Below are 26702 nucleotides of genomic sequence, written 5' to 3'. Positions count from 1 at the left end.
AAATGGCAGTTAACAGGAACAGAAGAGGTTGCACTTTCAGTTGGGAAGTCAAGGACACCTTTCAGAGAGAGTGTCCAGGATTACTAGAAAGGCAGATAAAAAGCCCTGCTTCACTGTAAATGACCTTCAGGAAGGGTGGTGCAGCGATACCTACACAAATTTGACCTGGATGGAGTAGTCATTAGAAGAAAACCTGTTCACGCATCCCCACCAGACTTTAACTTTAAGCATTCTAAAGGCAGTAGGACTTAAAAATGTGGACGGTATCTCAGAATGAGAACGTTTTTCAAACAGACTGGTCAGATTTCTGTTTGGTGGATATCTAGTTCACAGCTAAATCAGCTTATTCCCCCATGTGCATTTAAAAGAGCCACAGGGTGGGGGCGCTGTGGAAGCTCACTGACTGGTGGTGTCATGTTCTTAAAACAGGTGGGGGAAAAACAAGCCCGCCATAGTTGGAGTTTGTTTGAAAGGTCAGCACAAATTCTTAAGGTAATGTCCATATATTGAACGACAGGTCAAAAATGCTATCTTGTAGAGCTGGACAATATGACAACATTTTATTGTATTGTGATAAGTTGTGTATCAAGGCTATTGTTAGTGCTTAAACACTGCAGGTGCAGGTTTCACTACAGACAGGGTAATTAGGCTGGTTAATTAGATGAAGAGCAGCAGATGTTGAATAAATATCACTGTTTTCAGTACAGGAGGATCTGAATAGCAGTTTATAAGAATCTGTCACTACTGATGTTTTAAGTCTGTGATTACATATATCGTGATAAATATCGTCTATCATGAAAAATGTATTTAAATATCATGATATAATGTTTTTACCATATCGCCCATCCCTATTATCATGCCAGGCCTAACTTGATGCAGGTATAAAATATAGCTGTAATCAAGTGATGAACAGCCTTTCAGATGTTTTGGCTCCATTTGCAAGCATTTAATATCATGATTCTTTCATTTAAAGTGTACGTACTGTAAACAACCTACATTTGTTGTGGTATAGTGTATGGACAAAAGTATCGGGACATCGATTTATTCATTGTTTCTCCAATAATGGCTTTCTACTAGATTTTGAAGGAACATTGCTGTGAGGATTTGATTTCGTTGCAACAAAAGCATTAGTGAGGTCAGGATGTTGGATGACCAGCACCCCAACTCATTGGGGTCCCAAAAGTATTGGACAGTGCTCCATCATTCTAGAGAACACAGTCTCACTGCTCCACAGCTCAATGCTGGGGGGGCCCTCTAGCCCACGCCTGCCATTAGTCATGGTGCAAATAGATTCATATTAATCTGCTCCAGAGAGTCCTGTTCTATTGTCAATAGTGTGTGTGTGTGTGTGTGTGTGTGTGTGTGTGCTCTGTCAGCAATGGGTGCAGCCTAAAGTAGTTCAATGCATTCATTAGAAGAGGTGTCTACAAACATTTGGACACAAGCATTAAGCATGTGTCTTGTTCTGAACAGAGCTGTTTAAAACTTGTGAGAATCCACTAGATGGTGCCACTTGCACTGGTAAATTTCAGCTAAATCATCTCTTTGTGTTTCAGCAGCCACAGGTTTCTTTATTCTGATGAAAATGACCAGACACACATTTTTGTACTTTAGTGTTTGGCATTAAAGGTCAACAGTCCTCTGATGTGCCCTAATTATAGATGCCACATTATGGTAATAAGGTAAAACAGTACAATCACCTCTACTGGTATTTGTAAAGGTCCTGCTGATGCACTGTATGACCAATTGTTTGTGGACACCCTTTATAATAAATGGGTTCAGCTACTTTGAGTTGCGCCCATTGCTGACACAGATGTGCAAATATACACACACATTGTCTAGTCCCTGTTTTGCCAATAGAGTAGGACTCTCTGGAGCAGATGTGGGCACCATGCCTAATGTCAGGTGTGGGCTAGAGGGGTATAAAAAACCCAGCATTGAGCTGTGGAATCATGTTTTCTCTGGAATAATCTTTGGAATAAAGTCCAGTATTTTTGGGATGAGTGGGGGAGTTGGGTATGAGGTAGGGTGGTGATCATCCAACATCCTGACCTTACTAACACTCTTGTCACGAAATGCAATCAAATTCTCACAGCAATGTTCCTCCAAAATCTAGTAGAATGCCTTCTGCACAGGACAGTAGAGAAAGTTACTAATTTTTTAATACCCTTGATTTCATAAGAAACATTAAATGAGCAGGTGTCCCAATACTTTTGTCTATATGGTTAATAAAATGGGACTGGCTTGGGGTGTTAAAGTTCTCTTTAATAACCTTATGTAAACTTTCCTTCTTTTCACAGTGGGCAGCTGTTCAGCATGGTTAAAATGTGGTTGGCCAACATAAGAGTTGTTCTGGATGGAGAGTCCTATCAGACACCAGAAGCAAGACTGCGTCCTGTCAGTCAGATGGCGAAAGTCCTGAAAACCTGCTGTACGAGAGGGAACAGTGAGCACAGATGATGCTCCAGCTTGGTCAGGATGAAGATATCTGTGTGCTGGAGGTCATGGAGAAGCTTACAGGTAGGTTTATAACCCTGTGTTACTTCAGTAGTGAACCAGTGAAGTTCACATAATAGTTTTTGATTCTTTCAAATCTAGATTCTTCTCTGAAGGTGGCTGAAGACAAATCTTGCAGCTTTGTCTGCGTATAGATGCTTAGGTAGACTGCTGAATGTTCCAGCAAGCTTTTTAAAGTAGGCAATAATTGACACTATTGCCTAGTTTGCTACCTAGTGACTCTCATAATGATTCAGCTTGATTAAGATTCTTTACAGGAAATATTTAAGGCATCATAAAAACTCTGAGGCAGCATTGCCTGACAGCCGACACTCTCATAGGAAAGCGCAGGGTCCCTAGCTCCACTGCACCGCCTAATAGACGCCTATATCTAAGAACAGCTCGAGTAGGAGATCTGATACAGTTGGTTTGATGGTTTAGCTTGGCTGTTAGGACCTTTGCAAAGTGCGTGTGTCTTTAAATTAGGGCCAGTGAGCACAAAAAGATGCCTAGTTGAGTAATGCTGCTGTCTTAGACCCCTTCCACATGTATCTGGATGAAAAACAAAAAAAATCGAGATTTCTTTCCCTGTGTTCTTTCAACATATGTTCGCCCACACAGAGATGAAAACCTTGAATGAGCATTTTAGCCCAGTATGGGGCGACAGTGCCTCATAAATAGAGACAGCAAAACACCATGAAGAAGGGAAAAAAACACAGAGGTTTAATCCTAAATTACACACTATGTAGTGTTCTATGTAAGACAGGAAATTAATTCTCTATACTTATTCTACATCTAAACACAGCATTATATATGTCTCTAATAGGACAATATTTGCATTAATTCATATGTGGAAATCTAAAATGTGGTAATATCTGCATGCAGAAGCTGTAGTGTAATGTAGTTCACTATAAAGGGAGTCAGGAGGTCAAATAGATACAACCAGAATCATGCATACGATGTGACGTCAGCGTTTTCATAAGGCTCTGTTCCCATCCTGCCCTGAAATTGTCCTGTCCTGTACATTTTGGTACTTTCCATGCTCTTACACACCTAAAGAGTCAACTAATCAGCTATTAAATAAACCCTTCCTGAGTCTAAGTGTGTGTGTGTGTGTGGGGGGGGTGTTCAAGCAGGAGAACTATAAATACTTGACATGGGACACATGAGTGTATAAAGGAGAATAAATGTGTACAGTACAATGACACTGTTCTTCTTGCATATCCCATCTTGGAAAGGGGTCAGACTGGAAGGTCAGACTGCAGGGTCAGCCACGCTATGGCAGTGAGGGCCCAGCAATGGTGGTGGCTTTTGAACTCACAACCCTGTGATCAATAACCCAGCACTCTAACCACTGAGCCACCGGAGAGGGTTAAGGGCCTTGCTCAAGGGCTCAGCAGTGACCACTTAGTGGACGCCGTTAGGGTGAACCATTACACCTTGCGTTGTTCTCTCTCACTTTGCCTCACCACTGCTCTGCACAGAGTAATTCTAATATCGTTTATAATTTGAACTTCGTGCAGTGGATCCCAGCCCTGGTTGCCTGTCTGCACAGGTGTTATCTGTACACTGAACACACCTGATCCAGCTCATCAGCTCATTATCAAGGCCTTCCTGAGTAGAAGTGGGCGTGTTGGAGCAAGGAGAGCAGTAAAAGTTGCCGGGCAAGGGGTATTCCAGGACAGGGTTGGGAGTCTGTGTTACAGCACATTATAGAAGGCTCACTGCATGAGACTGAATAAGCCTCAGGCGTGTTGAAGCATGTGCTGCAGATGGTGCACAGAGCTCTCTGAGGTAGACTGGTTCTTCTTAAGATTGGGAGGCATCATGAGATGTCTACAGAATGCACTGCATGTTCAAATGTTTGTGGACACTCCTTCTAATGAATGCATTCGGCTACTTTTAGCAGCACCCATTGCTGACATAGATGTGCAAATGCCCTATAGAGAAGCATTGCCTTTAGAATAGGACCCTCTGGAGTAGATAAACAAGAACCTTTTGGCACTATGCCTAATACCAGGAGTGGTCTAGCGGAGTATAAAGCCCCCCAGCGTTGAGTTGTGTGGCGCAGTGGAACTGTGTTCTCTGCAATGATGGATGGCGCTCCATCCAATACTTTTGGGATCAGTTGGGGAGTAGGGTGGTGACCCTCCAACATCCTGACCATCCTGACGCTCTTGTTGCTGAATACAATCAAATGCTCACAGCATCCAAAATCTTGCAGAAGGCCTTCCCTGAACAGTAGAGAGAGTTACTCCAACAAAAGCAGAATAGCAGAACTCTTTTGGAAAAAAACAATTAATTATCTGCTGTCCCAATACTTTTGTCAACATCGTGTATGTCATTTGATGGGTAGATGCGTTTGTGTGTGTGAGAGACCCAGAGAGAGTTATAGTCATGGTTCTGGTAAGTTCATGGCGTCATACTTCTGTAAATAAGGTATCAATCTTCATGACAAGCTTGTCAGTTACGTCCCAGGCTGATACCAATTGGATGTCACCTTCACACACACACACCCTACAAATGTTAATACACGCAAGAGCCTTGAATGTGCACTGCATAAATAAATGATAAAGTAGATGAAGAGAGCTGGTAGCATTTTGGGAACACTTTACAAGGATGCACTAATACAGGAACTTCATTTACTTGTCTGCCGATGATGCTGCCAATATGTAAACGACCACCCACTAAATACTGTGTATGTCCCCCTTGGTGGAGGGTCTCCAAAAGACCTTTCAAGGTGTTCTGTGGTACCTGGCAACAAGACGTTAGCAAGCAGATCCTTTAAGTCCTTGTCGCTTTCACTCCCTGTTCATATCACAGAGCCTTGGAAACCCATGACCCTGTCGTCAGTTCACCGCTTGACCTTTCATGGGCCACTTTTGGTAGGTACTGTCTGACCACTCCAAACATCCCACATGTTGGTGATGTTCTGACCCAGTCGTTTAGACCTTACAATTTGGACCTTCTTAAAGAGGCTCAAATTATCACCGCTTAGACCGCCGTCCCTCAGCCTGCATTGCTACTGTGGCACCCCCAGCCTACATCTACAGGCTTTGAGGGCCAGGCTTGAGTTCTTTACCAGTCAGGGTCACATGAAATGGTGCATGAAACATAATAAGAGATCATTTTATTCCACAAATGCTATTGACGATTCTCTGCAGCCACTGGTGGTCAGGCAAAGCTAGGCTTGCCTGTTTTTTTTTGTTTTCATAATGTTACAAATGCAGTGAAATAATTAGGATGGAGATGTTTTAGTGCAGTAGTCCAGGGGCACTTAAACATATAAACAACTATTCTGAAATACAATAAATACATCATGATAATCTAGTCTAAATATAGAAAGTATTTGTTTATTGATCCCCTTATTGATCACAGTAGTGATCCCGAAGGAATTTGCCGCAATATGGAAGCAATACAAATAAACAGACACATATTAGGTAAAAGAAAAGGGGTGGAGGAAAGGGGCACACCAATCTAATTATTAGAGCATGGCATATCTTAATATTTATTATTCAAATAATATGAAATATATTACAGTTATTTCACTTATATCTAGACATTTTTCATTGAAACAAAAAACAAGAAAAAAATCATCTTAACAAAAATGATTCTACACCATAACATTATCACCACTGAGAGGTGAAGATCACACTAATTATCCTCATCTATAGTGGCATTGTCAAGCAGTATGTTACATTAGGCAGCCCATGCACAGGCAGTTCCTGAAGGTGATGAAGATGTTAAAAGCAGGACAGATCAGCTGCATAAAAACCTGAATCACTTTGACAAGAACCAAACTGTGATGGCTAGACGACTGGATCAGAACATCTCCAAAACATCAGGCAGGTCTTGTGGAGGTTTTCTGGTATGCACTGGTCAGTATATACCAATAAATTGTGGTGGACAATGGTGAACTAGCGACAGAGTCATGGGCACCTAAGGCCCATTGATGTGGTCCATGGAGGCCCCACCTGACAGCCTACAGGAGACCACAGGGTCTTAAGATCTTGTGGAGTCCATGTCTTAAAATACTCAGATTTGATCTGGTGCTAATGTTGTGGCTGATTGGTGCGAGCTGTTTTTTCAGTATGATCACGGGACCACTGAACATCACTGTGTTGAGCTTTTTCCCATTACTGCTCACAGTACATTGTCACTGCTTCACTCCATTGCAGCAGAGAGCTTTATTGAGCTGGACTGAAAGAGCTGCAACAGAAGAGGCTGCTAGCTGAGTCAGCCGTAGGAGGCTGTGGGAGAGGAGGGGGAGGAACAGGAAGTAAGGAGGAGGAAGAGTGTGTCCCTCACACTCCTCCTCACAGCGAGGAGCTAGAACATTGTGGTACAGAGGGAGGAGGGAGGGAGGAGGGTAATGAAGGAAGTGAGGCAGGATGGATTCATCCACTTAGCCCACCTGCTCTGTGTGTGTGTGTGTGTGTGTGTGTGAATGAAAGAGAGAGAGAGGCCGAGAGAGAGAGAGAAAGAGGACAAGTCATCGTTAGTAATACAAGAGAGTGCTTGAGAGATGTGATGAATGCACAACGTGCAGTCAGACTCGGAGAGAAACAGTAGGCTACATGTCTGACTAACATTATGAAGCTGTGATGCTAGGTGGGTTATATAACTGTTGGTGGAGCAGTGCGGGTCGCCCAAGTCGCTTGCATGAGTAAGGCCGATTGGCTGCTTGTAATCATTTTTGTGATGATGAGTCTGGATGAAAAACAAGACAGAAATCTGAAACAGTATTGCTTAAAAACTGTTGATTAGACCTAATTGGGAACTGTCTGGGTGTGGTCCTAAAATTCTAATCAGCATGGCTGTCAATCAGCCAAACTAAACACTACTGTGGAAGCGGGAGAGGGGAGAAATGAGCGAAACAGGTTCTGCTGCATGTCGTCACTGTCAGACAAAATCACATCAGTCTTGTGATTGGTGGGAGCAAGATTAGGGCTTCCCAGCTTCAATCAAACAGGGAGATGTATAACTAAATATATACTGGCAATGTATTGCTTGTTGGGAATTATCCATAGGACTACATTTGTATTTGTATTACAAAGAAAACATGGATTTAGATTCTCAATGGCTTCAGATTTCTAAAGCAGGTCCCTTACTCCAAAAACAGTCAAAACACACAGGTAATGGTAGCTTCTTCCCCAGCATCATTAGCATCATTCAGACTGCATGCCCTAAGGCTATGTTCACACAGCAGGTAAAAGTGGGCCAAAAGTGGTACATTTTTTAAAATATGTGAAGCTGACAATTTTATTTCTGATTTGGATCGCTTTCAAATGTGTTCTTGAAATCTGATACATATCCGATACCTGGCACAGGATGGCACTGCTATAGCTTCAAAGGAAAATAAAACTCTTTAAAGGGAAATTTAAAGTGCCCTTGTCCGAATAACATGCCTTATTTACAGCTAGCTGGGGAGCGTTCTCGGGGGGACCGTCTTCCCTAAAACAATCTTACCTGCTCAGCAAGGAAAGGGCCAACTCAGCATCACACTTTCGCCTCCTCTGAAAAGCCTAGCCAGTGTTTATCCTGGTTTTAGCGAGGAAGCTGCAGCGCTCTCTTCAGTTCTAATTCTGCGTTTCTATGGTTTGATAACGAGTGAATGAGCAGATGTAGATTGAGTTTGCCGTTAGGATCTCTCCACGTTCGCGGTAGCTCTCACAGTAGCCGTTCTGTTTATATCAGCACCATTAGCAGCACCACGATAGCTCAGGTAAACAGCAAACAGTGCCAGATCCTCTTTCAGAGGCTGTGCATGGGACTTGCATACGTAAAGACATGTAACAAAAAAAAAACTCCTGCAGAAACCTACCAGGCCACTTGTCATTTTTAGAATGAACATGTTAGATGTAGCAGGGATGGTCACGCAGCACACTGACACCCTTTATTAGGACATTTTGTCCCCTTCACGCTCAGGAATACTGCTGCTTTTTATGTGAAAGAAAAAATGTATGACTGCTGCTTTAATTCATCTGGGGGAAAAAATATAAAAATATTTTGGCAATAAATATTTGACATTCAGACAGTGATGGTTGTTTAGATGTTACAGTTAGTATCACAGTCCTGACCACCCTGCTTCAGACTCCAAACACGTCTTGGCTGATGGACTACATTTGGGCTAATTGTGTGAATTTCAGTTTTGGCCGAGCACTCGCAGTGTCACGCTTGAGTGAACTCCACTGTCAACACTTTGGCAGTGGGGAAACATCCAGGGGGCACAGTAGGACCGTCCTCAGATGTGTTATTTCCATATGAATGTGAGTCGTTCATTGCTGGAACCATTTGAATAACTTAATTTCAAACTATTTCACGTTTCATGGCTGATTGTGTGCACGTGTGTGTGTGTGTGTGTGTGTGTGTGTGTGTGTGTGTGTGTGTGTGTGTGTGTGTGTGCACAAGCAAGGGAGTTCATACACAGAGGAAGTGAGCTCTGCCTCAGGCTGCTCAGGTTAGATAAGAGAGGCTGAAGGATAGAGAGAGTGGGGGATGTAGATCAGCGGGAGGAGGGCACAGGTGCGAGCTGGCATCTAGAGAAGCCACAGGAAGATGAACCGTCACAAAAGAGGTGGAACAGAGGGTTAAGTAGGGGTGTGTGTGTGTGTGAGAGAGACAATGCGGGCTTAGGTGCTGTGCTATATGTTTATCGCAGCTGGGAAACATGGGGATGTCGATGTTGTGATTAATGACATAATATGCAAATGTTTGATAGTGTAATGTTCTGTGCCTTTGATGTTAATTTTACTTATTATTATTATTATTATTATTATTCATGAACATCCCCCACTTTATATTCATACAAAAAAATGATTATTTTAAAAGGCAAAAACATTGGGCTTTATTGCACCCCTTCCCCCCTTTACTGAAGGGATGAGCTACTCCCTCTCTCTCTCTCTCTCTCTCTCTCTATCTGTCTCTATCTGTCTCTCTCTCTCTCTCTCTCTCTTTCTGTCTCTCTCTCTCTCTTTCTGGTTTGGGTCATTGCCCTCAGCTCTTTGTTGCACCAGGCTTTTGTGTGTGAGGGGCCCTAGCAGGGAGAGAGGGGATGAATATGGAGAGACGTACATAAGCTGGGGTTGGGAAGTGAAGTGTGTGTGTGTGTGCATGTGTGTGTGAGAAAGAGCATTCACAGTATATACAAACATACTGGAGGATCTAGCTGCGTCCTGGCACCACTGCCAAGATCCGCAGTGTGTTTAGGTTGTGTGGACAAACACTGAACAGCCTGACACAGTAATTATACACTTTGCATTCTCTCTCTCTCTCTCTCTCTCTAGCTCACTCTCTCTTACACACAAACACACACACATGGGCTGTCCCCTGCCTCACCCCTGTGCAGGCAGACATTACCCAGATGCTGCTTTGCTTGGTGAAATCAATCATGACCTGCCATTTCTTTCTCTCTCTGTCTCTCACTCCCTCTCTCTCTCCCTCTCTGTGTCCATAAGAACTCATTAACCTCTGGTCGGTCTGTGAGTTGAATAACTGATCAGTGGGGGAGTGTCGTGTCACTCTGGTAATAAGCCATCTTAAGCTGCGTGTGTATGGATGTGTGTGCCTTTTGGTGGTGGTGGTGGTGGTGGTGGTGGGGGTGCAGCAAAGGGGCCTGTCTGGGAGCTTTTTGTACCCTAATACAAAAGCCAAATATCAGCGTCCATTTGGAGTGAGAGAGATGGAGGGTGTGTGTGTGTGTGTGTGTGTGTGTGTGGAATAAAATTAGGACCTTGCCTCTAACTCTTACCTTATAGAATGCCTTCAGTTGTCACATAGAAAAACACACCCTTATTGTTGTATAAGGACAATAGCATTCACACACCTTCAATTATAGAGCCCCTGCGGTCAGTATAGCGTGTGTGTGTGTAAGAGTAAGAGATCACACACTATATGGACAAAAGTATTGCGACACTTTCTCATTCATTGTTTCTTCCCAATTCAGGGGTATTAAAACCATTTATCCTGCTTTTGTTTAAATAACTGTCCAGAGAAGACTTTCTACTAGATTTTGGAGCACTGCTGTGAGGATTTGATTACATTCAGGGACAAGCGCATTAGTGAGGTCAGGACGTTGAATGATCACCACCCCACCATATCCCATATATACATTTGTACATCTGTGTCAGCAATGGGTGCTACTTAAAGTAGCTGACATAGTGTGAGTCAGCCTCACTGGGCCTGTAACTCGCAGGCAAATAGCCAAGGAACATGTTTCCTGATGGCAAGTCTGGTAAATCTGGAGGTTTGTTGTCTGTATTTGAAGATGTAGACATAGAAAATACCAGCTATTACTAAAAATAGTCCTGTTGGTCACTAGTGGCAAAGACATTTCAGAGGAGGGGCCACGGGACACACCGTCCAGTGTGGAGGATATTTCAGTTTAATTGGAGAATTCAAATATCATTAGCACATTTTTAGAAACGTTTACAAATGACCAATAAAAGACAAATGGGCCACTGCCTGACTGCCTGCCTGAACGAACACCAACCTTAAGCTCTACATACAGCCATGCTATTTGTTTAAAATTGACATTGCAAACATTTTTTATTGCAATATTTCTGCAATATTGGAAATAGACATTTTTCACTAGAAGTCAGTAATCCAACAATATTGGGCAGATACAGTCTGCCTCTGGTAGATCTATCATAGAAAATGAATCTTCATGCCTGTACGTCTCTGCTAAACCCAAAAGCACAAGACAAGTCGTCTCCAATCTGCTCAGCCATGAAAACAAAACTGGAACTTTTGCGGCCTATGGATCAGCGATATGTCTGGAGGAAGAATGAAGCCTATTCTGAAAAGAACACTCTGCCTACAGTGAAGCATGGAGGGGACTCAGTGATTCTCAGGGGCTGCTTTGCTTCCTCTGGCACTCAATCAATTATCAGGAAATCCTAGGAAAAAACACCATGCCTTCTTTGAGGAAGCTGAAGCTTGGGTGACATTGGGCCTTCTGACAGGACAATGATCCCAAGTGCATCACAAAAAAAAAATCATCCACCAAGGCTTGGCTTCAGAAGAAGTTCTGGAAGATTCTAAAGGGGTCGTCTTAGTCGCTTGACTTGAACTCTGTAGAAAATCTTTGGTGGGGTTTGAAGAAGGTGGTTGCAGCAGCAAACGCAGGAATACTAGTGCACTGGAGGCCACTGCCCATGAGGAAGGGGGTACGATTCCTTAGAAGCTGGTGTGTGGCTGTGCATCAGGTTTTCCGCAGGTCATAACAGTAAAAGGAGGCTCTACTAAGTACTACACACTGGCAAAATACTTGTTTTATTAGATGTGTCGAGATATTTAAATTAGTCTTGCTTGATTGGTTTATTGCAAACAGTAGAAAGTTTTGTACATTTGCTAATAAACCTCATTTGCAGTGGAGGGGAAATCATTTAGATTTATTGTAAAAATGTAAAAACTGTAAAGACCTAAACAGATAAACCAGTCATGACTGCATTCTTTTTAAGGTTTATGAAACTCCTTTGCACATTAGGCTGTGTGTAGTCTTGTGTAGTGGTGATGTTCCTAATGCACCATGGTCCTAGAGATGTTCCACTGTGTTCTTGTACACAGCTGAAACCATAATAAAAGCCACTGCTTGACTTGACTTGAATCTATAATACAGAATGTCCCTGTACACCTATTCATAACCTGTGTCAGTCTTCTGTTTTTGTTGTGACCCTGCAGGTTCACACTGTGCACATATCTGTGCTAGATAACATCTCTGAGGAACATCAGGTCTTATCTGAGGCAGTAGTAAGGCGTGCTGTGATGGACATTTAGTACATTTTACACAATGTGAAACACATACTGTGACTAACTGTGCAGACAGTGGTTTGTGCATTACAGTACTTACTGGATTAAGTACAAAATCAGGCACCAGATCAGTGAGAAGCGTCAGTTCTCTCACCTGATCAAATCTTGCACTGGTTTCCCTGTTTGATGTCCCGCCCCCCAGCTGAAGAACGGATTGTGATTGGTTCTGCTGCCAAGTATGACTGTGCTGTCCCGCCCCCGGCTGAAACAAACATTCTGAGATAGAGATTCTGACTGGTTCTGAGTGGCTGAACTCCATGAAAAAGATAAAATAGTATAATATAAGTTGAGACAGTCCTTTATTAGTCCCACAGTGGGGACATTTACAGTGTAACAGCAAAAAAGGGATAGCAAGACATTCAGATGCAAAACATAGATATCTTAAATTACCAGTATATACAAAATATAAATAACAGAAGTCAGAAACTCTGAGGAAAAACAATATTATTTACAGATCATTGCAAATTTACCTTACCTAAATTCCACACTTGGGGTGAAGCAGCCTGTCACTAAAGGAGTTGGCCAGTGCTGCCAGAGTCTCATGCATGGGGTGGGAGCTGTTCTCCAGCATGGATGCCAGCTTGACTGTCATCCTCTTGTCTGCCACCACCTGCACTGGGTCTAAGAAGCATCCCAGGACAGAGCCGGCCCTCTTTATGAGTTTGTTCAGTCTCTTTTTGCCTGCTGTCGAGATGCCACTGCCCCAGCTGACCACTCCATAAAAGATGGCAGATGCCACCACTGTATTAAAAAAGTCCTCAGGAGTGCTCCCTGCACTCCAGCGGACCTCAATCTCCTCAGTAGGTAGAGTCTGCTCTGGCCTTTTTTGTACAGTGCAGCAGTGTTAACTGACCCAGTCTCTCTTCAGTCACTCATGAACACTCAGGTCCAATCTCTCAAAATCAAAGTATTCTAAATGTATTTGGTGGATTAGAATCTTCAACAGATCGGTTCTGGTATGTGGGACCATTTTTTGACATCCCTGCTGTTTATGTGATAAATAAACACACATAGAAATCAATAGATCATATATACAGTGATGATTATGCAAATCTTCCAAAATAATACTTACAGTACTGTTAAGTACAAGCACAATTACTCCTATACGTGTATCAGTAATAATGTCTGTCCTGTGTGTGTGTGTGCGTGTGTGTGTGTGTGTGTGTGTGTGTGTGTGTGTCTGTAAAGTGAAATCACTTATCCCCATAAATTCCATCCATGTGCTCCTAAGCAAATAGATCATCCAGGCCGCCTTTCATTACAGTTCCTACACAAACCCCAGCGCCCGCGTGTGATCTGACTCCATATTTAGGAGGTAATTAATGTAGAAGTTAATTAGCTACTGAGCATGAGCGAGTGGCCCAAAGCTCAAAGGAAACGCTGTCATTACTTTTAATTACCTGCTGTTAATTTTGATGGCCTTAAAAATGACTTGGTATGAATGGAGACTGTCTTACACACACACACACACAAATGAACGCACACACACATATGTCCCTGTCTTTGTCTCTGTCTTGTGTGGGCAGTGTGTTTGATTGTAGTAGATGGGTCACTGTCATGCACACACACACAAACACTTACACAAACACTCACACACTCCACATGACGGCAGAGGCAGAGGCAGTGGTTTGTGTGTTGTGTTGTGAGGAGTCTATTCTGAAGTGGCTTTGTCTTCTCCAGCAGCGCTGCAGCGATACTGAGAGACTGCTACTCATCTCCACTCCAACACCAAGAACAAAGATCTCTCTCTCTCTCTGTATCTCTCTCTCTCTCTCTCTCACCCTCTTTTTCATCCCCCCTTGTCCCCCTCTCTCCCCTTGTCCTTCTTTCTCTTATGTGTTTCGTCTCTCTTCCTCTCTCTTCTTTTCTTTCTCTTCTCCTCTCTATCTCTCTCTCTTGTCTTCTTTTCTTTTGCTCACTCCCTCGCTCTCCCTCTCTGTCCTTCACTCCTTCATCCCTCTTTTCTTTCTCTCTCATCCACTCGCTCCACTTGCTCTTCCTTCTCCTTCTCTCTGTTCCTCCTCCTCTTTTCCCTTATTTCTCTTCTCCTCTCTCTCTCTCTCTCTCTCTCTCTCTCTCTCTCTTTTGTCCTTTTCTCTCACCTTCCATTTCTCTTTCTCCCCTCAGTCTTCTTTCTTCTTCTCCTCTTTCTCTTTTATTTCCTGTCCTTTCTTAGTGTTAGTATAGATATCTGCACCTATTCATGTTTTGCTCTGATAAGACTGAGTAACAGGCTTAAGGCTAAAACCCTTACAAGAGATTTTTTACAGTCTCTTTACTGTTCCAGTCTTCTCTGTACATTAGATTCCCATTGTGTGTGTGTGTGTGTGTGTGTGTGTGTGTGTGTGTGGTGAGACAGAAATGATAAGTTAATTGACACACTTGCTTATTGAGTGTGTTGGATGTTTGGATGAGAGGATTACTGACGCTCAGGCTTTCGGAGGAGGGGGGGGTGCATCTCTACAGATTGTACCAGCACTGTAATTTCTGATGCAACACTGTCACAATCCATCCTGACCAGACTGTAAACACGATCACATCACTGCTATATGGACAAATGTATTGGGACACCTGCTCGTTTCTTCTGAAATGAAGGGTATTAAAGAGTGTTTATCCTGCTTTTTTTGGAGTCTCTGCTGCCAAATGCTCCCAATTCTCATCTCAGAAGTGTAGGATGGCGCACCATTATTATAGAGAACACAGTTCCACTGCTCCACAGCTCAATGCTGGGGGGCTTCATACCCCTCTAGCCTACACCTGGCATTAGGTACAGTGCCAATAGTCCTATTCTATTGGCAATACTTCTCTACCAGGACTAGACAAGCTGTGTATGTGTGGATTTGCACATCTGTGTCAGCAATGGGTGCAACCTAAAGTAGCTGAATGCATTAATTAAAAGGGGTGTCCATAAACATTTGGACATATACTTTCAAGTTCCATGAAAAGTTCAGCTTGTGAACCTTTTAACCGCTGAAGTGTAGTGATGATGAGATGCCGGGCTCTAGGGTCTGCTGTAAATCAGCAGTGAGCGCTGTATTCCGCTTCTCCACCTCTTTGCGTTTCTGAGGCCCATGAAGTTAAGGGTCTTGCTCAAGGGCTTAACAGTGGCAGCTTAGCAAGTCTGGGTATCGAACCCACAACCTTGTGCTTTGTTGTCCAGCACTCTAACTACTGAGCCACCACTGCCTATTGCTAATTGCAGGTGTGTGTGTGTGTGTGTGTGTGTGTTAGGCGTGGGTAATATGGCTAAAACACTGCATCACTATGAGCCGATACTCAGACATTTTAACGATATGTGATTTTAAAAACGATTAATAATGTTGCTGCACCAGATCTAATTAAACAGTAATTAATTAGTGTAATTATGCTAATGCAAAAATGAGTGTCATATTGTGTGTGTGTGTGTGTGTGCATGAGAATGAATGGTTGCACATCTGTAAGTATATTTCTATGCTTCTGCATTGGTGTGTGTGCTTGGTTGGGGGGGGGGGGTGTTAAACAGGGCCTCTTAAAACAAGTCCCAGACTTAGCCATGCATCTCCTTGCAGGAGTGTGTGTGTGTGTGTGTATATACACATGTGCTTGCATGTTTTCTTCACAGGCCACCTCTAGGCCAGGAGCAGGCTTCAGTTGCCATGGCGAACATGGAATCCAAAAAGCCCAGCTCCCCCTGAAGCTGTTCAGGCATCTGATTGGTGGAGGGTCCTACATGGGTTGGTGATGCGTGCTGTCAGCCGGCCAATAGGGCACAGACTGAGCTGGGGCTGTTGCTAAGGGGAGTTTCTTGGAAAGGAGTCAGCTGGGCTCTCTCTCTCTCTCTCTCTCTCTCTCTCTCATTGCCCTCATTGACTCTGTCTCCCCCTCCCTCACTCCCTCGCTGTCCTCTCTCTGTCTCTCTCTCTTTTTGCACTTCTACATGTGCAGAGGGGGAAAGAGCACATGTTGAAAAATTCACTGAATATTTTATGCTGCTCTTTGGTGAACACACATCTCTGAGATTGTGTGTGTGTGTGTGTGTGTGTGTGTGTGTGCACGCTCTGAGGTGTGTATGGTGTGCTTTTTGTAGGTCGTGTGCGAGAGTGTGATATATGTGCATAGGGAGGGCTCTCTCCGAGTGCTGTATATGTCAGTGATTTCAAGTGAATGTGAGGCCAAGAATCAAGGTTTAGGCTTTTGTGTGTGTGTGTGTGTATGTGTGTGCGTGTACGTGTGTGTGTGCTCATGTATCTGTGCATTAGGGGTGTGCGAGGTGTCACGTAGGCGAAGGCCCCTCACTCATTCTCCTGAGCCCCAGTTTCCCTCCAGCCTGTGTCCTCAAACACAATCCTCTTTAGAGGACACACAAACACTCACACACACTAGTGCACTCGCGCAAACACGCTCATGCACTCAAACGGTGCCTTAGAATGGAAAACTCTGTTTTCCCTGCCCAAGTTGGATGATGCAAGTTCAGTACATGGTGAACCTCAAACACTGTTGGTCCTTCTTTCCAAAGATAAGCTGTCATCACCAAAGCGGAGCAGGAAAACAGGCCAATTTCAAAACCCCCCTAAAATCTTACACAATCTTATCAGTCTTGACTCCTTGTATTTACGCCCCCAGACTTACAGACCACTCGAGAAAGCTTTTTTTTTTTTTTTTTACAAGTAAAGCTGTGACACGGTTAAATGCAACGTCCTCTCCGGGAGAATTTGGTGGTGGACTTTTGGTGATCCTGGAGAGCAGCCCATCACCTCCTTATTCTGCTACTTCTGGGAATACTGGTCGCTACACGAACCTGACCTCATGACCTGGTCCATTTCCTGGGCCACTGTCCACAGAAGGGGAGATTAAACTCTATACATGACAAAGCGAAAGCCAGGAAAGTGATCCATGCTTGCCCAGTGCCTCTTATTTCATCTTCAGCCAAAGCCTGAGGTAGCGAAGAGGTGCTAGGCTAAAAGCTAACCCTGTTCCAGTCTCTTCAGCTTGCTAACTGCACACTGTGCTGAGAGGAGAGAGAGAGGACACGATCTGATATGCAACACCATGTATTTTGGAATGTTTTTGTTACAGTGTTAAATCTATGTAAAAGTATGTCGCTCCTGTGAGCTGTTGCATTGTAGGTTATCAGGACTTTTTTACAAGTCCACCATAAAAGATGAAACTGTATAATTCTGATGCAGAATAATATGAGCATGTAAAACTTACATACTTTAGTTATGCACTTAGTATTTATCAATGGCTGTAGAAAACATGGACTCCATGTTTCAATTCCTCTCCAATTTATAGAAATAAAGCTAAAATATCCACCCTGTTGTCAAATTGGCACAGTAGAGACCAGAAGCAGAGCCAGACTCGTCTCCTCGTTTGGTAGACCCGACCCCTTCTCCCAGACCAAGCGTGTCTCAGACCGCCTTCATTAAGCTTACACTGCAGAAGCAGAGCGGATTTTCCCCTGGATTCCCAGTTTATCCATCAAGTAAAATGCTTCAACATTAAAAGTGCAGCTCATGTAGGATCCACTACAATGAAATGGCGCAAAGCAGGTCCTGCAGACAGTCTCTTCCAGCCAAGGCTGTCAGTCACTTAATTCCTAAGTGTAACCATGTTTTTTACAATGTAGCAGAGTCAAAAGAATGGGTCAATATGAACTGTTGGAAATAGACACTGGAGATGGAAAGACAGCTCAGAGGAGAACAAAAATAAACTTAAATAAAGTACGATGCTAAAGCAGAGGTAATGATCACTCAACAGCAGCAGCTTGCCGAGCCCAGGTATCGAACCCGCAACCCTGTCATTAATAGCCTGGTGCTCGAACCGCTACGCCATCATTGCCACACCACAAGGATTTACTGGTAACGTCTTGGTGCCAGATACCACAGAGTACCTTCAGAGGTCTTGTGGAGTCCATGCTTTGATGAGTCAGAACTGTGTGCCTACATAGTATTAGGCAGGTGGTTTTAATGTTATGGCTGATCTGTGTTTATGAGCCTCTCCCTCTCTCTCTCTCTCTCTCTCTCTCTCTCTCTGTAATGCAGTAGATAGCTCTTCTGTTCTAATGGGACTTCCTCCTCCTGATTCTGTCTCTGCTAACAGCCTCATCAGCTCTCCACAGTAAAGCAGAAATACACACACATTAGCATAGAACCAACAATGTGTGTGTCTGTGTGTTTGTGCTTTCGTACAGCACGGGCAGATAAACAGTTATACAGGTGGTTTGACTGACGGGCTCAGCCGAAATGGAGATGTACACCCCGCGTGTAGGCCTTTTTCTCGGAAACCGAACACACCTGGTTCTAGTATGCAGTTGATCTGCTGGATCAGGTGTGGCACACTGTGGTTAGAGCAGGATTCTGTCCAGGAGGAGGGCTGAGCATCTGTGGATACCAGAGTGGAAAGCCAGACTGAGAGCTAGCGAAAGCCTTAGAGGCTGAAGTCTAGCCTATAGTTAGTTAGGCTAACATCACCTGGTAGGCTATTGTTACTGTAGCTTATTACTGTTATTATGTTAATAGCAAGCACAGGCATTGGTTTAAGAAGGGTGCTGCCATTCGTGCTGCAAGCAAGACAACATACACTGCATGGACAAAAGTATTGGGACATCTGTTCTTTCATTATTTCTTCTGAAATCAAGGGTTAAAAAAAGTTATTTTTGTTGGAGAAAATGTCTCTACTGTCCAGGAGAAGCTTTCTACTAGATTTTTGGAGCATTGCTGTGAGGATTTGATTGCCTTCAGCGAAAAGAGCATTAGTGAGGCCAGGATGTTGGATGATGACCACCCCACCTCACCTCCAACTCCCAAACTCCCATATCTTTATACCCTCCTAGCCCACGCCTGGCATTATTATATTATTGGCATGTTGCCAATAGGTTCATCATGTTTATTATGTGCTGCAGTGAGTCCTGTTCTATTGGCACTACTTCTCTATAGGTACTAGACAAGCTGTATGGGTGCATTTGCACATCTCTGTCAGCAATGGGTGCAACTTAAAGTAGGGATGTCCATAAACATTTGGACATGTAGTGTAGCTTCACCCATTTTAGCATGACCTTTCATTACGTAGGCTCTTTTGTGTGCCCGTTTTACAGATAATATGTTGGCAGATTGCATCAGACGGGCTCCTGGTAATGGTCCAAAAGGCTGAATTTCTTTGGGCCCAGAACTTTAGGATACCTGGTGGTCTTGACATTTCTCTCATACCCCCAACCCCCCGGTCATAATTTCTCACTTATACTCTCTCTCTCTCGCGCATAACAACATACTGCTCTATTAGTAGTGTGGTCCGCTTACAGCCTGAAGGGTGAGGTGCAGGAGTGCTTGTGCTGTTTCCTGATGTACAGTGGGGTCAGCAAGTTCTTTAGTAGCGATGTGGCTCCTCTTACATAACCCCCCAGCATGGCACTTCCCATATCACTGCTGGGCGAGTGTAATTCATGGACAAGTGTTACTCCTGCTTCGTTACGTAATGATCTGTGTGTAAGTGTGTGGCTCAGCTGACTTGTGTTTAGTCTCGTTGCTCCAGCGGTAGACGTAAACGAGACGCCGACACACACACACACACACACGCACACATGCACACCCACTGATCTTCGCATCTCCCATGCAGAGGGGTTAAAAATAGAGGGCTAGAGTACTGCATCAGTAGCTCTGGAAAGTGCGGCATGCACACACACCCCACCCCACCCCCACACACACACTGTGAACCCGATGTAGGAATGCACAGCCATCTGCGCTGAACCCGAGGATTTCCTTCACCTCCTGTTATGCTCTCTGTTTCTCTTTTTGTCTTTCAGGTCTTTGGCCTCTCCTTCGATATTCCTGAAGAGCTGAAGTGTGCAGCGCCTCGCCTTCCTCCACTCGCTTCTTCTCTTAACTCACGCACCGGAGCACAGAGAGCGCAAGAGGGAGAATGACTGACAGGTGAGACAGGATGTTCGTTATGAATCGCAGGAGTTAAAAATGAGTTGTGTTTGTGTAAGGTGTGTGTGTGTGCGTAAGAGAGAGAGGGAGAGAGAGGGAGCGAGCAAGAATGCCATGCTTTAAAATGTGTGTACAGTGAAAGTGTTGAGACTGTCATCACCTGACAGACCAAACGTGTGAAAGTGAGTGGATGACACACACTCTCTACTATCTGTCTGTCTGTCTGTCTCTCTCTCTCTGCACCACTAATTGAGTGACTGACAACTTGCCATGCTCTTGATTCTTTCTGAAGGACCTGCGTTTTGAAAGACTGCGTCTGTCCATCATAGAACGAGAGAGAGAGAAAATATGTAGTGACATGCAAAAGTTTGAGCACCCCTGCTCAAGGGCACAAGTTTTTTTTTGTAATCAGCTGCTCTACAGCAGGCACAAAGTTTTAGAAGATCAGCGTAGTATTTTTGTTCTGCGTATCATCCGAGTGATAAAAAGAAAAAGGACCACTATGCAAAATTTTGGGCCCCAAAAAATTCTGTGGCCTGTGGCTTCACGGTCATCATCAGGAAAGGCCGGGTGATGCAAATTTAAAAGCTGTAGAAATACTCTGATTACTCAAACAATGTCCCAGCAATCAGCAGCCAGAGGCCCCTATAGGCAGCTGCCCAGCACTCTGACAATTAAAATATGCAATGCCCACAAAGCAGGAGAAGAAGCAGCTATATTAGATAGTAAAGAGTTTTCAGGCAACTGCTTCCTTAGTCCTTGGAAAATTTCCAAATTGGAGTTGGCATACCAACTGCTCCACATCTGATTTGTTAAACATCTGTATGGCATCATGATGGGCCAATCATTTAACATATGTATCTTTGCAAAAGGCACGCCTTAATCTGCCCTCATACACACATCATTTATTTGATGCATAACTGTAATTCATGCAGGTGTTTCCGTAGTGAGACCGTAAAAAGAAAGCATTCAGCAGGACAGATAGTATGCCATCAAAGAAACACAGAAGCTGCAAAAGAAGAAGGAAAATATTTCTTTCTTTTCAGTAAAAGTCCATGTAAAAAAGATATATTATATATGTTTATATTATTTATTATATATGTCATTTTGGAGCATAAGGAGTGTGTGTATGTATATATATATATATCTCACACACAGCCCAGCACTTTGTAGTTCTATGATTCCAGACTATAGTCCATCTGTTTCTCTGCATACTTTGTTAGCCTCCTTTGACCGTGTTCTTCAATGCTCAGGACCACCACAGAGCAGGTAGTATGTGTTGCTGTGTGTTGTGCTGGTACGAGTGGATCAGACACAGCAATGCTGCTGGAGTTTTTAAAGTGTCCACTCACTGTCCACTCTATTGGACAGTAAGAAATCTGTACGGCCTCCAAAGCTAGACCCTAAACTCTCTAATTGTAAAATAATCCACATTAATGAAGTAACTCATTGACCACATGTGTACAGGCTGTACAGGCTACTGGAATGTGCTCTGGCTGTATTTGGAAAGTAGGAGGTTTGTTGGATTGTTGAGTGTAATTCAGTTTGATGTTATTTGTAATTTATCAATTTAGTTATTTTCTATTAGTTTAATTAGTGCAGTCATGTCAATGACTATTTCAGTTCCTTTTGTAGAAAATAGATAATGATGATAACACTAACTGTGCACATAAGAGCGCTTGTACTAAAGTGGCTGTGCTGTTCCCTTCACAGAATCTCACTGTGCTTTGGCTTTATACTGTTGGTTCAGTCATAATACTGCCTGTTATTACTGATACTGATAATCATCAAGCTTTTAACCCTGTATGAACTTTGATGAATAAGGGCCAGTGTATTTTATACATGTTATATATGTGTGTGTGTGTGTGTGTGTGTGTGTGTGTGTTTATGTGTATGTGTGTATGTGTGCGGGTGTTCGGTTTAGCTTGGCTGCAGCACCGTGAAGGTCTCGAGCACACTAGTGGGTCATTACTGAGCTTTTCTCTCTTTATTTTGCTGCTACTGGCACACACTCACACACATTCTCATACACACACACACAGAACAGCAGGCTACGGAGACATAAAGAACAGACTAAAGAGGCAGACGGTGAAAGAGGAGTTGAGACAGAGTGGATTGAGGATGAGGAGCAAACAGAGAAAGTGTGTGTAGATATGTATGTGTGTCTGTGTGTGTGTCTGGCACTTTGGGGAAAGCAGAGAATTGATTGGAAGAGTGTAAATTACAGAAGGCAGTCTGAGTGTGTTAACTCCCTTTCATCTTTCTGTTCTCACATTCCCTCACTCTTAAAGCTAACTCTCTCTCTCTCTCCCTCTCTCTCCCTCTCTCCCTCTCTCTCCCTCTCTCCCTCTCTCTCTCTCCCTCTCTCGCTCCCTCTCTCTCTTATGCTTCATCTGTCTATGAGATCCCTCCTGCCTTTCTTTGTCCCTGTCTGGGTCTTTGTCTAAGTGTAGCTGAAGTATCGGTGCATGCGTGCATGTGTGTGTTTGGGTACACACACACGCACACACCACCTCTCCCTCTCTGGTATTCTGTCTTTCTTGTTTGTCGGGTAGAGGCTGTATCTTTAGGCAGTAAAGCCAGTTATTCTGCCGGTGCACTTTTTCATTTCGTTTCAAGGCTGAACTTAGTGCTTTGTGTATATAAGTGTGTGTGTGTGTGTGTGTGTGAGAGTGTGTGTGTGTGTGTGTGTGTGTGTGAGAGAGTGTTCAGTCAAGCAACATAAAGAGAGATACAGTAACTAGTCTGAGCAGACACAGGTCTGAGATCTGAGCTCTCATGAATGTGGGCTTCTAGTGCTGAATGCAGTGCATTTGCCTCTTTGTTCCCTCGGTGGATCAGCGGAGCCGTGCCAGTGTCCCCTGGAGCTTCCGTCAGACGAAGGAAAAGGTGTAAAGGGTGCCTTGTGTTTTATCACTTTGATCTTGCACTGGAAATATGAGAGCAATGTAACCTTTCTGCGAACTACATACACTATCTGTCCAAAGTTTGTGGACACCTCTTGTATTGAATGCATTCCGCTACTTTTCACTAGGCTTTTCACACTTCCCCCGAATACATAGTCCGAGTCCACAACCAAGGCCGATGCTGGGATATTGGTCCCATTCGAACCATGGCGGGATTGCGCAATTTCACACGCCACCCTTTTTTTTGGCCAACCTTCTACCGTGAAAACGCCCCAAGTTGCAGCCATTGATGACACCGATATCAAACTGCACATGCACAGCTTGTCTAGTCCCTGTAGAGATGTAGCCAATAGAATAGGACTCTGGTGCAAATAAACGTGAATCTATGACAGCATGTCTAATGCCAGGCGTGGGCTAGAGGGGTATAGCGCCCTCCAGCATTGAGCTGAGGAGCAGTGGAACGATGTTATCTCTCTGTCTGTGTTTTCGTCCTTCTTCGCGGAGTTACTATCAACCCATACAGGGATAGCATGCTCATGCAAGCCTTTTCGTTTCTTTTTGGATGGAAAGTCCTTGTAGTCCGTACAGTCACATGCACAACTATGTAGCGTCATCCTGCTGTAATCGATGCAAGGATCTGGAGCAGGACAACATCGAAGTGCGCTGTAGGAAAGTAGAACACAGAGGGAGAACAGCAGGAACAGGTCATCCCAAAACATGATTGCAAGAGGCATAAAGAGAAACTGCGACCAGCACGGCACCAACAGCTTGAATCCATGGTCCCAACTCACCTTGTCAACAGTCCAGGCTGGTGGAGGTGGTGTAAGAGTGTGAGAAATGTTTTCTTCGCAGCTTTGGGCCTGTTGATACCGATCAGTCATTGCCTGAATGCCACAGGATATTTGAGTATTGTTGCTGACGGCTACTTCCGGGCGTGATAGCATTAGTGCTAGCAGTGTCCCAAAGCTAAAGTCTTCTCAAACTGGGTTCATGAACAGGACAGTGAGCTCTGTGATCTTCAGTGGTCTTCCCAGTCTCCAGATCTGAAGTAATATTTTCCAATACCAGCATTTGGGATGTGGTAGAATGGGAGATTTACTGCATGATTCGTCCATGCAACGCCGTTCTTGTGAAGACAACTTTAGAACAATAGCATATGTGCCGTCCCTCTGTCTGTGTGTCTCTCATTAAGGAGGACTGAGGGCGAGAATGAGCTGAAATGCAATACGTTAATGCAATCAGCAAAGTTATAAATAAGTGTCTGTGTGTGGGTGGGTGTTTGTGTGTGTGTTACTACACCTGTCAGCTGCTGCTGAGTTTGTGTGGTTTAGTGTTGGCATGGTGCACCTGTCGGTTATACCCGCAGTCTCAAGGCGAAGGCGTATGAAGCACAAAGCGCAGAGCGGTTGATGTGTCTATGGGCTTAGAGACGGTTCAGAATCACTATAAGAAACTAGGCTGTGAGACATTTTCTGACTTCCTGGCTTTCCTGTTTGCCTGCTATATATGTGTTCATTTTTATTATCATCCTAATTATATTACCAGAATTAACCTAATATTGTCATACACCCATCAGCCAAAACATTAATACCACCTGCTTAATATTGAGTGGATCCCCATTGTGCCACCACAACAGATCTGCACTCCACAAGACCTGAGTTGGATGTTAGCAGCTGATCCTTTAAGTCTTCTGAGTTGGATTGCATCAGTGAGCCTGTTGTCGGTTCACTGGTCGTCAGTAGGTGCTGACCACTGCATACCAGAAAAAAACCCTGATGTTTTGAAGATGTTCTGACCCAGTCGTCTAGCCATCATGGTTTGGCTCTTGTCAAAGTGGCCCAGATTCTTATGTTTGCCCATTTCTCCTAGACAACACATCACCTTTAAGAACTGACTTAATATATCCACCCCGTGACAGATGCCAGTGTAGACGAGGATAAACAATGTGTTAGAATGTGATAATCAGTGGCTGATCAGTGTAGTTACACAACCTTTCATCATGGTTTACTCTGTGTATAAAATAATACATGCAGTGTTCTGAATGTCAGTTTTAATAGCAGTATTGTGTTGGTGGTTTCACATTTTACAGTTTTCTGTTTTCCTACCTGAAGGGTTCTGTATGCACAGCAGGCTTTCTTATTGTCAGGAAATCTGTTTTTCAGCCTTAATCGCTATTCTGTTTTTCTTTTTTCCCCTGCAGTTTTTATTCCCCAAGCCTTATGGTAGGACCCTTTGTTCTAGGTAGCACTGTGGGAGCTCACTAATTGGTGATGTCACGCTTTAAAAACGGGTGGGAAAAAAGTAATCCCACCTTAGTTACGAGGTTAGCGTCTTGCTGAGTACACCTGAAAGAGAAAGCAAGCAAACCTGAGTGAACCAGTCTACTCACTGTTCCTGAAAACAGTGGAAAACACCCCTATAACCAATCACTTATCCTTTGCGCTCTCAGATACGATGTTTTATCTTCTAAACGCGTGTGATTTGGGCCTCAGTTAGCTGGGACACAGTCGATGCTGTGGTGTTTAACCTGTTAGCTAATTTATCCAAGCCTAGCTGTCTTTTCTCCTCTCTGATCCTCCCAACACCAGCTGTTCAACTTCCTGTCACTCCGAAAGCAGTTGCTTGGCTAAGCTCTTACAGACAGGTTTTTATTGTTAATTGTCAGTAGGTCACAGCAGCTGCACTGACAGCTGTGCCGTCTGATGCTCGGTAGATCTGTAGTCGAGCTAGCTAAGCAAAAGCTAGCTTAGCGAGTTGGTTACAGAGTGAAAACCAGAAGAATCTTCAGCTTTCGTTCCTTTCAACAGCAGTCGCTCGATCTGAGTCCTTCTCGTCCAAACCTTTATAAGCGAACTTTCAGTCAGCCAGATACAGCCCTGGGGGCCTTCCTGGGGGCACTTCCCCCTTTCAGTGCTTCGCTGGGTTAAGCCCACCTCAGCCACCCTCTACTCTACATTGAGCAGAACTCAGCCACGTTGCGACAGTCTGATACTGGCTTGACAAGGATCCAGAAGCACAGTCTAATGTTCATGGCCTATTCTCTCAACTGCCAAGAAGTCAAACCTGCAGAAATCTTACAACTAGGGCCCAGGCCATCCCCTTCATCCATGAACTATACCATCAACCACCCACTGCATTGCAAGCTCTTCACAAGGGTCTTCAGGTAGGCATCTCTCTTCGGCAGTGTTTTGCCGAATTAAGCCCACGCCACTTCCGGAAGGCTCAACAATAAAGCACTAACAGCATATGCACACGGCAGCCTGTATTAGTGATTATTATCATTAATAGAGAGCAGTAGATTCAATGTGGTCATGTGGGACTGCTGGACAGGTTGGGTATTTATTGGCGGAGGCTGAGACTGCTTGACAAATGAAGTAGTTTGGGTGAGAGCAGGTCTAAAAGTACAGAAGCAGCACTACGCCTCTGGTGACCTCACTGTGTTGACCTCATCAATTCAATAATGGCCTTGTTGACTGAGGGTGGGGCTACATGGGTCATGTGGAAGAAGCTGCGTTTGTTTGTGGGGTTGGGGGGGGGGCTTTAAATAAGATTCAAAAGGGGACACCTGGGCAGTGGCTGTGTGGTG

At 44.0% G+C, this 26702-nt stretch overlaps 1 protein-coding gene across 2 annotated transcripts in view; it reads left to right on the top strand.

The window, feature by feature from the left end:
* Nucleotides 1-26702, top strand: part of kdm6ba (lysine (K)-specific demethylase 6B, a) — a 107170-nt gene that overhangs the window by 5462 nt on the left and 75006 nt on the right. For both annotated transcript variants that reach the window (XM_072687407.1, XM_072687406.1), the window contains exons 2-3: nt 2301-2520; nt 20084-20210. The gene's annotated coding sequence lies outside the window, so the exon portion shown is untranslated. The remainder of the gene's footprint in view (nt 1-2300; nt 2521-20083; nt 20211-26702) is intronic.

The sequence above is a fragment of the Salminus brasiliensis genome, chromosome 9 (genome assembly GCF_030463535.1).
Source record: "Salminus brasiliensis chromosome 9, fSalBra1.hap2, whole genome shotgun sequence".
NCBI lineage: Eukaryota > Metazoa > Chordata > Actinopteri > Characiformes > Bryconidae > Salminus > Salminus brasiliensis.
The sequence above is the reverse complement of the archived record's forward strand: the minus strand, read 5'-3'. Positions and strand labels throughout refer to the sequence as shown.